A 14,439-nucleotide genomic window follows, 5' to 3' on the forward strand; every position below is an offset into this window, starting at 1 on the left:
GCACCCTCCGGAGGGCACCCCATGCTTCGGGCTGCAGGTAAAGGGACCCCTGACCATTAGGTCCAGTCGTGGCCGACTCTGGGGTTGCGGAGCTCATCTCGCTTTATTGGCCGAGGGAGCCGGCGTACAGCTTCCGGGTCATGTGGCCAGCATGACTAAGCCACTTCTGGCGAACCAGAGCAGCACACGGAAATGCTGTTTACCTTCCCGCCGGAGCAGTACCTATTTATCTACTTGCACTTTGACGTGCTTTCGAATTGCTAGGTTGGCAGGAGCAGGGACCGAGCAAGGGGAGCTCACCCCGTCACGGGGATTTGAACCGCCAACCTTCTGATTAGCAAGTCCTAGGCTCTGTGGACAGTGCCACTCGCGTCCAATTGGTGGGTAGGGGGCCCTATATTTTAAACAAACAAATTATTTAATAAGTGATTTATTGATTCAATTATAAAAGTGATGAGGGAACCTTTTTAGCCTGGTGGGCCAAGTCTCTCTTTGCCCCACCTTGTCAGGCCAACTTTGACAAGTAGGCAAAATGACCCATTTGTTAGTCACCTTATGTCTTTAATCCCGCTCTCCTGTTACAGTCCCTTCTGCAATGTTCCCCAAGTGCCTGACCACCAGCCTGGATGCTGTTGGATGCTAAAGAATTGCAGTTTTCCCAGCTCTGTGCTCAGCGAAGCTACTTTCTGCAAGGATCAGCTATGTGATCAAGTTCTTCCTGGACAGCTCAGACACACAGCTGCCCCACACAATGTCACATTTGGGTGGGGACAGATGAGTGGGGTTTGGAAAAATATCCTCGTGGGTCAAATTGGCACCCATGCCACCTGGCCAAATTTGGCCCATGGTTAGAGCTTCCCTACCCCCGATTCCATAAAGAAGGCTGATTGCCGAAGAATTGATGCTTTTGAATTATGGTGCTAGAGGAGACTCTTGAGAGTCCCATGGACTGCAAGAAGATCAAACCTCTCCAGTCTTAAGGAAATCAGCCCTGAGTGCTCACTGGAAGGACAGATCCTGAAGCTGAGGCTCCAATACTTTGGCCACCTCGTGAGAAGAGAAGACTCCCTGGAAAAGACCCTGATGTTGGGAAAGATAGAGGGCATAAGGAGAAGGGGAAGACAGAGGACGAGATGGCTGGATAGTGTTCTCGAAGCCACCAGCATGAGTTTGACCAGACTGCGGGAGGCAGTGGAAGACAGGAGTGCCTGGCGTGCTCTGGTCCATGGGGTCATGAAGAGTCGGACACGACTAAACGACTAAACAACAACAACAACAACCCCCGATTAGTCAGAATATTTCTAAGCCACCAACACATAAGAAGATCAAGGCGGTGTACAATAAAATCATTAAAACATCATAAAACTATTCTATTATGAAACTATAAAACCATAAATTACAGAACAAATGATCAATACTGAATCAAATTAATTCTCCAAGAATTGTTGCTGAAACAAATAGATTTCCAGCAGACCCCTGTTAATTAGATAACTGTGCTCATTGCATATCAAGATCAGGAATGAGTTAATTTCTGCAGTGCGGCACTTTGATTAAATCTGCAGGTGTTTTGAATCTTAAAGCTGATAACTGGCTACTTTCTACTTTTCATTCATTCATTCATTCATTCATTCATTCATACCAGAGAAGTACTTCAGTGGTCTGGTCCTCATTCAGTGCAGTAAGCAGCTTGTTGATTGATGCCATTGTTGGCCTCTGAAGTTAAGGACAAATACATTGAGGATCATTTAAGTCTTTTGGGTTGTGTATGTATTTTGTCACCTGGTTATCATTGCAACTGAATGATAAATCAGAGGCAACCATCATCATTTCAGTGAGATAACAGGACATGGTAATTTTCAGTACTGAAAACTTGCATCTTCCTGAGTAATTTAGATACAGCTGCAGATTTTTTAAGCTGAATTGCTCTAGCAGATGGAAGGAGCCTGAATATTCAAGGAGGACAGTGGCATTTCAATACAAGGTGATTGCTCAGGAAGTTTCCCATGCTGCTTGCAGCATACAGATCTCCCTGCACTTGTTTACAACACAATGATCACAAACAAAAGTCAACTATGCACCTGCTTACACGGCTCATGAGAGTAAGAACATAAAAGACATTGAAGAGCAATTTAAAAATTGAGTGGAAGAAGGGGAGAGCAGAATGTTTTCTTTCATGTGTTCTGAGAGCTTTCAGATCACTGTGAGAAATAGGTATTTGTCTGTTATGGATGAGGAAATACTACATTTCCGTAGCTCCAAGTATATCAAATGAAATTTTAGCATTGAAAAGATGGAATTTGAGATTCAGAGCAAAAGATTATCATTCTTGCTGTCTTGTTACATTTCAGTTTAATCCACATAATGCAACCATAATCTTAATGGAAAAAGTCAGCCTCTGAGATTTACAGATTGGCATGGTGAAAATGTTTGGAACCATATTCCTTTCCTTTCCTTTTTTTTTACAGATTCCATGTGGTAGAAAAAGTATTTGATAACTGTAAAACTGTGACTGTGTTCCTCAAACCCACTTTATGGCATATCAGATGCTGTTCTCTCTCTCTCTCTCTCTCTTGTAGTTTTGCCCATAATACACTTTTAATGCACATTAAAAAATGCTCATCTTGCAAATTGTTTTGCAATCCAAATATACAATAGCTTGGAAAACAAATAGTTTAGAAAAGGAATGCCAATGTAAAAAGACTACTTAAACCTATAACAGCAGAGTTTCTGCATGGCTCATCTTTACTGTTTTTTGTTACTGCTTCATCAATATCTGTAATCTGTTCCTTCAACTGGCTCCACTCTTCTGGATTTAGAGAGATACCTTTTCTGCCAGGTGTCATTTCACCTTCTTGATCCATCCAGTATTCTCTAACATCAATTAGGACTTCACTTTTAAAATCACAAACACTGACGTATCTCATTTTACCAATCTGAAACATATTCTCCTCTCCGTTACTACTTGGCTTGTAGGAGGCAGCACCTTTTAGCAGTCTTCTGTTTCTTTACAGGATTTTTGGACACTGCTTGTGTTTTCCTTTTTGCCTTTTCGCCAATTTCACTGTCTGAGTCACTGGCAGATGAGCTTGAAGACACAAGTTCTTTTGATTTCAGCATTGTTCCACTCAGCGCTCGCTGCTCTCCAGATGCTGGTCTCTTAGAGGGCCAAAATAGGGTTCCCCTAACCTCCTCTAACTTTGGCACTGATCCAGAAGACTTCTGTATCCAGAGAGAGACCTCACCAGGCTTGTCTCCAGAGATTGCCCTGGAATAATGCACAGGGTGGGTCTCCGACTAATTCATAGCACACAAAAAACCCTTCCAAGTTAGAGGGGGAGGCTGAACCTTCACTCAGCCTGAGAGAACAGATTTCAGAAAGCCCAGGCTGAGGTGGCCATTTGACAAGGAAGCCGATACCTGGGATCAAAAAGGAACAGAGGGGTTTGTTAGTAAATGGCTCCTTCAGAGAAGACTTCTGAGGCAGGAATGATCACTTCCTTCTGCTGAGAAAACAAGCAAGCAAGCATGCATGCAGTAATACTCCTTGAGAAAACATATCTTCTCTGTTCCAAACAGAATTCTGCAAGAGTGCTAGAAGAATTGGTCTTAACCAAGACTTTTAGAGCATACAATTATCTTTTTCACCTCTGACTCTTCTTTCTGCAAGTCCTTGTGCATTCAGTCCAAAAGAAATACGAGTACAACAAAAACTGTACACCGAGTGTACATGACCAAATATGTTGGCGGCTGTTATTGCTAAGATTACAAGTTGTATACAGTAGAAATGGAAAGAACACCGAAGCAGAAACAAAAGGACAGGGGGACGATTACTAATTATCCAAGCAAAGAAATGAGAGTAAAAACCCATGTCAGATTGATCCTTTTCTCCTTGGCCAAGGTCTGATACTTTCTTTTATAGCTGCTCCCTGCTTTCAGGGTAACTGTATATGCAAGCCTTGGACAAAGATCACCTTCCTGGCCCAAGCAAAATCCAATCGCCTTTTCTTTTGAAGAAGGCATATTTAAAGATAATGCTCAGTGAGTGTGCTGCAAAAAAGTGTGCCAACTTCCTGACCAAATGCAGATATTTCCCATGATATATATAGACTGTGGAAAGCAAAGTCACAGGGCAGACCCACAGACAAGGAAGAAAATAAACAGCTGGTGAAAGTGTAAGGCTGAATTGCATTGTGGGTATAATGTGACTTGGCTTAAGGCAAGGCATACAAATTGTAATAATAATAATAATAATAATAATAATAATAATAATAATAATAATTTATTTATACCCCACCCATCTGGCTGGGCTTCCCCAGCCACTCTGGGCAGCTTCCAACAAAATATTAAAATACAGTAATCCATCAAACATTAAAAGCTTCCCTAAACAGGGCTGCCTTCAGATGTCTTCTAAAAGTCTGGTAGTTGTTGTTCTCTTTGACATCTGGTGGGAGGGCGTATAAATGAACGAATGAATAAAAAGCCTTCATTAAGGCCATTTCTACGTTTCCATAAGCTAGTGCTGAAATGGATTCTCAGTGATGGTCATCAAACTGTATCATTACGTGCTTTTCTTGTCTCTTCCCAGAAATGGGCAGCAGGAAGGGCAAGGAGCAGGGAGTCCTTGGGAGTCTCTGTAGAATTACTTTTGTGATTTTCTGGTTACTTTATTCTGTTCTTCTTGATTTTATATGGGGGCAGACCCACGCCCATTGTATACTGCTTTGGACAAATGCTAAATGGAAATATTTTTAATAAACAAACTTAACAAGCAGGTAGCTAGAAGTGAAATCCTGTGCATGCTACCCAAAAGAGCTCCATGGGACTTAGTCCCAGGGAAGCATGTATAGAACTGTAGCATGTAGAATGAGTGAATAGCTCTGAGCTTCAGTGATGTCACTTTTCGAGTAATACAGATCTTGGAACGTTGAGTCCGCTTTCATGACCTCTGGGACCACACATTGTAATTCTCCCTTCTGTGCAGATGTGTTTGACATTCTGCCCCAACATGATGTCTGAACTGAACCTTTGAGCAACTGTTTATCTAATAAATAAACATTTCCATGAGTGAAGCAGAGATAATGGCACCCTGGCCATCTCTGGCTTCACAACTGGGCAAGGAAATCAGAACTATTATACTGATTTTGGATTTTTCTCCATTATTCCCTTTCAGTACTTCTCTTTCAACAAAATCCAGGTTATCCATATGTTTTCAGACTGCGTATGTTTTCCCCCCTTGCACGTCAGCTTTTCTCTATTTTATTTGAGCCTGTAACAGCGGACCTTCAAGTCCATCCAACTAGTCTGTCACATTTCACTCGCGCTGTGCATCACATGAGCATGTGGACAAAATGTATCTCTGGCAATGCATAGAAAGAATGGCAATAAAGTTGCCAGATTGCTCTGTTGTGTTGGGTTTGCCTGTTTCTTACTTTGGGATCCGATTACCGTCTTTGATCTCCTTTTATTAATATTTTCTTAGAGATAAAAATGGAATCTGCAAATAACCTCACAGCTGGGAAGATGATGATACTCTCTCAAGAGGAGACATTTGGAGACTTTTCAGTAATTATTGTTATATCAAAATATCAAGGTACAAATTCTTCCTTTGTTACCTTTATAGGATGGATGAATCTGTCAATTTTCATTTCTCCCTATTTCTTTCCCCCCAGTCTTTGGTTCAGTTCACCTCATTTTGCATTAGTTGGCCTTTTTTTTTAAAAGTCCACATTAAAATTTATACATCTTTTCATGTGCATGTCTCCTAGTATACTTTTTTTTTTTGCAAGCATTTCCCCCTAATATAATGCATTTTTATATTTTTGCCACCTTTTGTTGGCATCCGTCTCAAGAGACAGTGGAAGAGTGTGCCATTCCTTTAGTGCACGCATTTTCATATGTGTTTTTTTGCACTTGGAAAACTGCGTCACCAAATTCAAAGAAGTGTGGATTTCAAATTATATATATATTTTTAAATTATATTTTATTAATTTTCCATACATTTATACCACATTAACAATTTGCATTAGACTTTTCGGTTTTTTGACTTCCTTCGGCTTCTCTGCCAATCATTCAAATTCTGATTTTTTAAAATACACATTTCCAAATTTTAGTATTGCCTTTATACCGTCCCCCCTCTTATATTTTGCTTTTTTACAATATTTCTTATTCTGTTACAGAGCTTCTTTAAATGCCACTAACGTTATTCCATTATCACTTATACATTCCCAATATTCCACTAATTTTCTCCAGTCCTCGATGAATTTTTGATCTCGTTGATATCTAATCTTCCCAGTCAGTTTATCAAGTTCTGCATAGTCCATCAGCTTCGTTCTCCATTCCTCCAACGTTGGTATTTGTTCTTGTTTCCATTTCTGGGCCAGTAGTATTCTTGACGCTGTCACTGCATATTGGAAAATTTTGTAATCCTTTCTATTTATTTCATTACCAACAATTCCTAAGAGAAAAGCCTCTGGTTTCTTAACAAATGTATATTTCAACATTTTTTTCAGCTCATTATATATCAATTCCCAGAAGCTTTTCACTTTCTTGCATTCCCACCACATATAAAAAAATGTACCATCTTTTTCTTTAGGATTTCAAATTATAGATGTGCTTCAGTTCATATATTGGCTTGTGGAAGTGCAAATTAAGTGGGCTTGCTTGCAAAAGTGAACCAAACAAATATCCCCATCTCTACTCCCTTATTACTTCTCCTCCTTTCATTTGCCCTTCACTGCCACATTTTTCATTGTAAGATTCTTGGGGCAGGAGCAATTCTGTCAGTGGTCACACCTGAAAATTCAGCTGAGGCTTTAATGTTGACCTACTTAACCAATACATATTAGCCCTGGGAGGGCCAATGTTTTCAGCTCAGATCTTCCCATACATAAATGTTTGGGGGCTGCACCATGATGTCATCATGGAGAAGTCCTGTATTCCCTGGATGACATTGTTTGTTGTCAATATTGGGATGGGGGGGGAATACCTGCTGAAATTGAAATGACATCTCATGCTGTGCCTAGCGATGAGCAGAAGCATCTGAACTCAGCAGGCCCTGTTTGAAATGACAGGACACTCCAAAAGGCTCTGAGATAACTGAGAGACCTCTGGATTATGCTCTTTCACAGAAGCTGTGCTGAGGGGATGAGCACTAACTTTCAAACACAATGTCAGGGCAGGGCTGGGAAACTCTAGGCTTCGGGCCAAATGAAGCCCTCTGGGCCTCTCTATCTAGACTTCAGGTGTCTCCTCAGATCATACCTCCTTCTCATGCCTCTTGCTTGCCTGCCTGGATAGAGTCCTGACCTTTGTGTAACCCGACTGCAGCCTACTGGACTCACATCTGTTGCTGCACCCACCCCAGAAGGCTCTTCATGAGGAACGGTGGACCTTGGGGAGAAAATGGTCCCCCCCCACTGTTTTAAGGGGAAAGAAGAACTAGGAATAAGATGGTAGGACAATGCCATAGGCAGAGAGGCATTCTTGCTTGTGCTCTTAACATTGTTGGTTTGTTTAAAGGACCACTTAAAAGGTCCATGAATGGCACAAAGGGAGAACAGTCAGCCTCTAACGTATTTTGAAAAGGGAAATAGTACACAGGAGTGGGAAGGCAAGGCCAAAAATGGTCTGGGCAGGGAAAGGGACTTGCCTTGCTTGCCCCAGTGATGCCACAAGAAGGCTAATAGGGGTTAGTGGTACTCAAAATGCACTCAGCACTTACACCTGCAGAGGGGCCGAGGAGCTAATTCTGTCCTGTTTCCGTACTGCTGGTGCTCAGCCATAGGTCTGTTCAGTCCCATTTTGTGTGGAATCTTTGAAAGAACGTGTGGGAAATTTGCACTTAAATTGTATGCATTCTTTCAATCATAGAATTGTAGGTTTGGAAGAGTTGGAAAGGACCACGAAGGTCATCGACTCCACCTCCTGCATTGCAGGAATCTGTTGTCTCATGCTTTACCAACTGAGCTATCCCAGCTATATTCTGTCCACATTCTTAACGTAAAATATGCACTTTTCAATGCATGTCTATAAAATGCACACATTGTACACATCTTTTGTGTAAAAAGCATATTCCTGTGAACGCTTTCCCTCTACTGAAACTGAATTGCAAAACCTAGAAAAGCATGTCTTTCGAATGTGTCTTGCTTTCCACTCTGCAAGAAGGCTCAAGAAAGTTGGATTGGATCGGTGTGCTGCAAAATGCAGACCAAGCTAATTTCTCCTCCATCCTGAAAGTTGTTTCAGTTGCTGGGATGTGTGTGTTGACGTGGGATCACATTTATTAGCAAGAGGATGCTAATAAGGAAAAGGATAAATAAATTCCAAGCACTAATGCTGTCCATTGGAGGAAAGTCACCTAGATTCCCTCTTTCTAGGGAATTGTGCACCTATGCAAACACTACACAGAGAGAGAAAGAGAGAGAGACCCACAAGAAGTTCTTTTTAGTTATATTTCCAATTTTAAATATACCATATTGCACACAACAGCATTTTCCTTATAAGGTAAATGTCATCGCATCGGAATTCTGATGGCAAAAAGTAATTTTTCAGCATATTGCATTCTCTTAAGCAAATGTTTAAGAAAATGTCCATTATAGATTTTTCTTTTGAGACAGGGACTCAGCCACTCATTCTATACAGTGTTTCCGAGGAGATCAGATTACCCCTCTTGATAGCACTAAAGCAACTTACAGAATGTGATACCCTTGCTAGATGCATCCCATCTTACACTCTTAAAACCTTAACAGCTATCATCCTGTGATGCTTTCTTCAGTAAAAGATGAAGTATTGCCACGATGGGTACAGAGGCAAAATGTTTCCCAAGATAGATATACCTTTGATTTGTGACTGTCTTCTACTGCTTATTTTTTATGAAGCTGCTTCTAGATGTTTAGTATTTAGTACCTTCTTCCTATCAACCTTTCCTGTCAAAGAGCCTCTTTCAGGGCTGATGATGATTAAAGACCCCTCAAGTGTGACCCGATTTAATCGGGATATCCCAAATTTACAGAAGCTGCCCTGGCTTCTGATCGCGATCCGGGATGCCCCAGTTTTCCTGGAGGCCATTCCAGGCATCACAGCATCTCCCAGAGTCGAATGGCCTACCAGGGGTCAGCAACCTTTTTGAGCCATGGGCTGGTCTACCGTCCCTCAGAGCATGTGGTGGGCCGGACTATATTTTGGGCAAAAAAATATGAACGAATTCCTATGCCCCACAAATAACCCAGAGATGCATTTTAAATCAAAGCACACATTCTACTCATGTAAAAACACACTGATTCCTGGAACATCCGCAGGCCTGATTTAGAAGGCGATTGGGCCAGATCCGCCCCCCAGGCCTACCCCTGGGCCTAGGACTACCTTCCTGAGGCTGCTTTAGGCTGCTGAACAGGAGGCCAAAGAGAGTAATGGTTAGAGAGGGGAGGGAAGGAGGGGTGATCAGGTGGGCAAGGAAGGAAGGCAAGAGTGTGAGCGACAGAAATGGTGGGTGGTAGGGGGAGTGCCCTGAATTTTTCTTACAAAATGTTGAAGGGAATGCTATTGTTAATAAATATTATTACTGATACCCTGCCCAACTGACTGGGTTGCCACAGCCACTCTGAGGGGCTTCCAACATAATAAAAACACAGCAACATCAACCATTAAAAACTGTTAAGTTGTGGGTGAACATATCAGATGACACAGCGATTCTTCAAACAGCTCTTGTTTATTCACAGGCCAGAACAGAACTGAACTGAAGGGTTCAGCCAGCCTGCTTATATAGAGCTCAACTACAAAAGCAACAGTAGCAACTTTCTGTAACTATCCAATCACTGAACGTCACTTTCAATTCCTTATTTGCATATGTGGACCTGAACTATCTAGAGTATCCCCCTGCTGGCCCAGGGTGAGAACTTCAGTACGTAACAAAGACTACAAGCTAGACACAGGCCTATGGATTACCAGTCTTCGTTCCTTGATTTTATGCATGGCAGAGAGTGTTAAGTGCTTGCTGGGAGGCGGGGAAAATTGACGTTGGGATCCACTGCCCCTGTGGATCCTGCTACCTGAGCTGGTTGCCTCACCGTGCCTCTTGAGCAGGCTGGCCCTGGGCACCAGATTGCCTCATTGGGTGTTTGCACCGCACTGACCTTGTTGCTGCCTCAAGCCTTCCTCCTCTCCATCCCTTTTTGCAGCAGCAAATTAGCCAGTGTGAGCTCAGGTGAGCAGCAAAGCCCCATCTGCTACTGCATGGGAAGCGGCCTTGACCTGCCTAGCTCACTATTGCGAACACTGACTGGCAGTGGCTCTCAGACCCTGGAGACAGTGGGAACTGAACCCAATGCCTTCGCCATACGAAATGGATGCTGGACCTCTGAGCAATGTGAGAAGTCAGCCTTCTTTTGAGGCTGGTGTTAAAGGGTCGAAGTGGCTTTCCATCAAGCCAGGAGTGCGGCGAGTTGTTTACAGAGGAACCTAGGGAAAACATGTCTTATGTCTTAAGTCAGCTCACAAAGAGGATAAACTGGAGCTATATATCCCTGGCCTCTTAAATTGGATGCTTTAGACTGAAAGAGCATAGTCCAGATAACCAGGGTGGAACAGCAGAGCAGGATTATCATTATTCCCACTTGGGGACTTTCCTAGTCAAAGAGAATAAGCAGAAATTCAAGAGGTTGCAGTCTTCAAAACTCCAGAACTGTTCACAGGGAGTTCCATGGATCCAGGAGTCTCCCTGCTTCAATCATTTGCTCTCCACAAATGAGGGCAACCAAAACAGCGCCAGAGAGGGGGGAACCAGCATCCCCAACCCCACTGCTCCACTTCTGGTGTGTTTTCAGAAACTTGGTGGTAGGCCTCCAATCAGCTACAGGTATCCAAAAATCTGGTAACACAATACATTTATAAAGTGGATTAAATTTCTTGTTTTGATACAACTAGAATATCTCTCTCCCTCCAGTTCCCAATTTGTGTCTATTTTTGTCTACCAAATGTTGTCGTGCTTTGAAACTATTGTTTAATTTAAACCTGCTAAATCATTTCCAAACTGGTGTACAATCTGTTTTAATTGAGTGCTTCATGAAAGGAACGCTGTTTGGGTAAACAAAAAGTAAAGCCCACTTTTGAACAAACAATACTAATCCATAAATCATTTTTGTGTGTGCATCAGATTCAATTTGAAATAATTTAAACACAACTTTCTGATTTGTATTCCCTCTTAAACGGGATTGAATTCAAATTGATGACGTTTTCCATTTATAAAATATTATAGTAACTTGCTGTATTGGATGAAGTGATACTCTTCAAACATTAGTGTTGACATGATGCTATTGCGCCCATTCTCCACACTCAGTATCATTGGGCCATTGCTAAGGCTACAACAGGGTTCGCTGATTTTTATTTTAAGTTTTATACTGCTTACATGCCAGAATAGATTCTATGTGGTTTACAAGTATGGCATCAATTATTAAAAAATAAAACCACACATAATTAAAATATACAACAATTCCGTACAACGTTAAAATAAACACCCATAATTAAAAAGGTCCGTATAGTTAAAGCTATGGTTTTCCCAGTAGTGATGTATGGAAGTGAGAGCTGGACCATAAAGAAGTTTGATCACCGAAGAATTGATGCTTTTGAATTATGGTGCTGGAGGAGACTCTTGAGAGTCCCATGGACTGCAAGAAGATCAAATCTCTCCATTCTTAAGGAAATCAGCCCTGAGTGCTCACTGGAAGGACAGGTCGTGAAGCTGAGGCTCCAATACTTTGGCCACCTCATGAGAAGAGAAGACTCCCTGGAAAAGACCCTGATGTTGGGAAAGATGGAGGGCATGAGGAGAAGGGGATGACGGAGGACGAGATGGTTGGACAGTGTTCTCGAAGCTACCAGCATGACTCTTTGAGGACTTGGAACAGATTTAGACCCGCCTTCCCCAGGTCTAAAGAGTGACAACTAAAGACTTCTATGGATGTTTGTCTCCAGCTTAGCATTCGGCAGGTCATTAAAACCAACTGCCTCACACCCTTTGACAAGGGAAAAGTTGTTATAGCAATGATACACAAAGCCTGTCACTCTGGGCTTGACTAATTTCCTCCTGTGACCCTAGGTGGCTCTTTTCTGCCTGGAGGTCTGACCTTATGATATGGCTGCAGACTTTTGATACAGCGGTTTGCCAGGCAGCTGCCCCTTGAGGTTTGGCCGAATGAGTAATGAGACCCACTTCCTTTTTGAAAGGATGCAGATCCTTTTCTAAACAGAACAGCCCCTTGGGAAATTCTAAAAATGTGGAAAGAAGGAAAGATATTACCTCTAAGGCCCTGAAAGCTTAGTACCAGTATTTTTATGGGACTGTCAATGCACGGAAGAAAAGGAAGATTTAAGACAAAGGTACCCTGCCATGAGGCACTTACAGTCTGAATTTAGGCAGTGAGAGAGACAACCAAAAAATGGGAGAAAAAAAGTGAGGTGATAGCAGGAGAAGTGAATATGGGCAGATGTAGTTGCACTTAAACTCTTCCTCACTGGGATAAGGAAGGAGTGGGGAACCTGTGGCCTTCTAGATGTTTTGGGCTACAAGTCCCCTCCAGTCTCAGCCAAGCTGGCCAGTGGACAGGGGCAGAGGGAGTTGTGTGTCGAGGTCCCCAAGCCACCCCAAATAAAACACAATTGACACATAATTTTTGTTTAAGGTTTTTGGCATAATTTTGGTCACAACTTTATTAAAATACAGAAAATGTGAGTGGTTGCTTAGGCATTGGTGGACAGACTGACATTTGCACGCCCACGAAGTCAGAAAGGGAAAACATTTTGGGGAGAGAGACGGGACTGGGTACCATGCCCTCACCTCTCCCCAAATGCTCCCAGGGGCTCTTGCATGGCCCTAGCCCCTTGGACAAAAGCATGGCGAGCCCCTGGATTCCTTTAACGGAATACCCTTGCAGCAGCAGCATTGGAGGGGCAGGCACAGCCAATCCATACCCCTCCACCAACCAATTCCTAAACCAATGCCTAACCGGAACCTTACAAGTTGGGACGATTTGCTATGCAGTAGGCAAAAACCAAATGGCACCAACCAATCAGCCAAATGGACAAAATTCCTACCGGGCCCCTGCCCCAAGAGCAGATGACCCCATGACAGGCATAGCAAGGTCAAGCAAACAACCCTCAAAATAGGGAGGGTGAGCGGGTGATCCGATGTGCGCAGCGAAAAGAGGAAGCTCAGCGCTGTGCGCATGGCTTTTATCAGCTTTGGCTGTCAATCACAAAATGGCAACATATAAATCTCCCCAGCAACAAGAAGAACCCAATTGCAATGGTGGCCAACTCTCTTATTTTCCGCCCAGCAACAGTGGGGTGTCTTGCTAGCCCCCACTGCAACACGTGTTCTCCATGAAGGAGAACACGCTTTGTAGCTGGAGGGTCACACTTTCCCTCTGGATAATGACTGAAGGTCAAGCTATAGGTTGAGGCAAACAACATACTCCAATTTCAGAACTAATATTAGAATTTCTCACTGTTAAACTGGATGTGAGGAGTGGAATACAGAAAAGTGAAAGAAGAAGAAAGTATTCTCTCAGCCCTGAAGTACTGGGAAGGTGTAAGATGTTTCTGTGTGAGGGAGGGTGGGAGCAAATCAGGAAATGATACACAACTCTAAAAGTATCCTTCTGTACAGGAGTTGCTTGGGGACATATGTGGAAAAGGCCTATTGCGCTCATGTCCAGCTTGTGGCCTTACCATGGGCGCTGGGTTGGCCACTGTGGGAAGAGGGTGCTGTACAAATACACTTTCAGGCTGATGTAGCGGGGCTTCCATTCTGCTTTATTAAAAGCACCACCACTCCGTGCAACCTCTTGGCGCAGTGGCATCAAAAACATGCTGAAGCGATGACAGGACCCAATGATCAGAGGGCATGTGAGACCAAGCTCAAAGTTCTCATAGGGCCTCGTAGGTGAAAGAAGACATTTTGTAAGGTGACATTCGGAAAATGTCAGGAGAGAAACACTGGCTTATTTATACTGGACCAATCTCCTTTGAAATAGACTTTTGTGCTTCACAGAGAGATCCCTTTAAATGTACCATCTGGAGTAAGAACTTCCGAATACTTTCCTGCTTTTTCGTAATATTCATTAAGTAAGAACAAAGTGGCACTGTAAGATGTTCTTGACAGGGCTTTAGAAAAAGGCTTTGCGGCAAACAGGGAAAAAAGCCACACATTCTAAAATATAATGTGCTTCCCCCCTTTTTTCTGGCTGATGCAATGGACTCATCATTTGCATTAATATTCAATATCACTCTCTTAGTTTTAGTCTCTTAGCAATGGAATGTTGCTTGGACCATAATCTGTGCACTCAGAACACTTGAAGAATTAATTAGGAAATTCATATCTTATTTTGTGTGTGTGTGTGTGTGTTAACAGCTGGGTGTTCTCTGTCAATGTACTTATTTGCTGAA

General features: G+C 42.7%; 1 pseudogene; it reads right to left on the reverse strand.

Moving 5' to 3' along the window:
• Positions 1–2,525: 2,525 nt before the first annotated feature.
• On the reverse strand, positions 2,526–3,137 carry LOC128423571 (activated RNA polymerase II transcriptional coactivator p15-like; annotated as a pseudogene).
• Positions 3,138–14,439: the final 11,302 nt, after the last annotated feature.

The sequence above is a fragment of the Podarcis raffonei genome, chromosome 11 (assembly GCF_027172205.1).
Source record: "Podarcis raffonei isolate rPodRaf1 chromosome 11, rPodRaf1.pri, whole genome shotgun sequence".
Classification (NCBI taxonomy): Eukaryota; Metazoa; Chordata; class Lepidosauria; order Squamata; family Lacertidae; genus Podarcis; species Podarcis raffonei.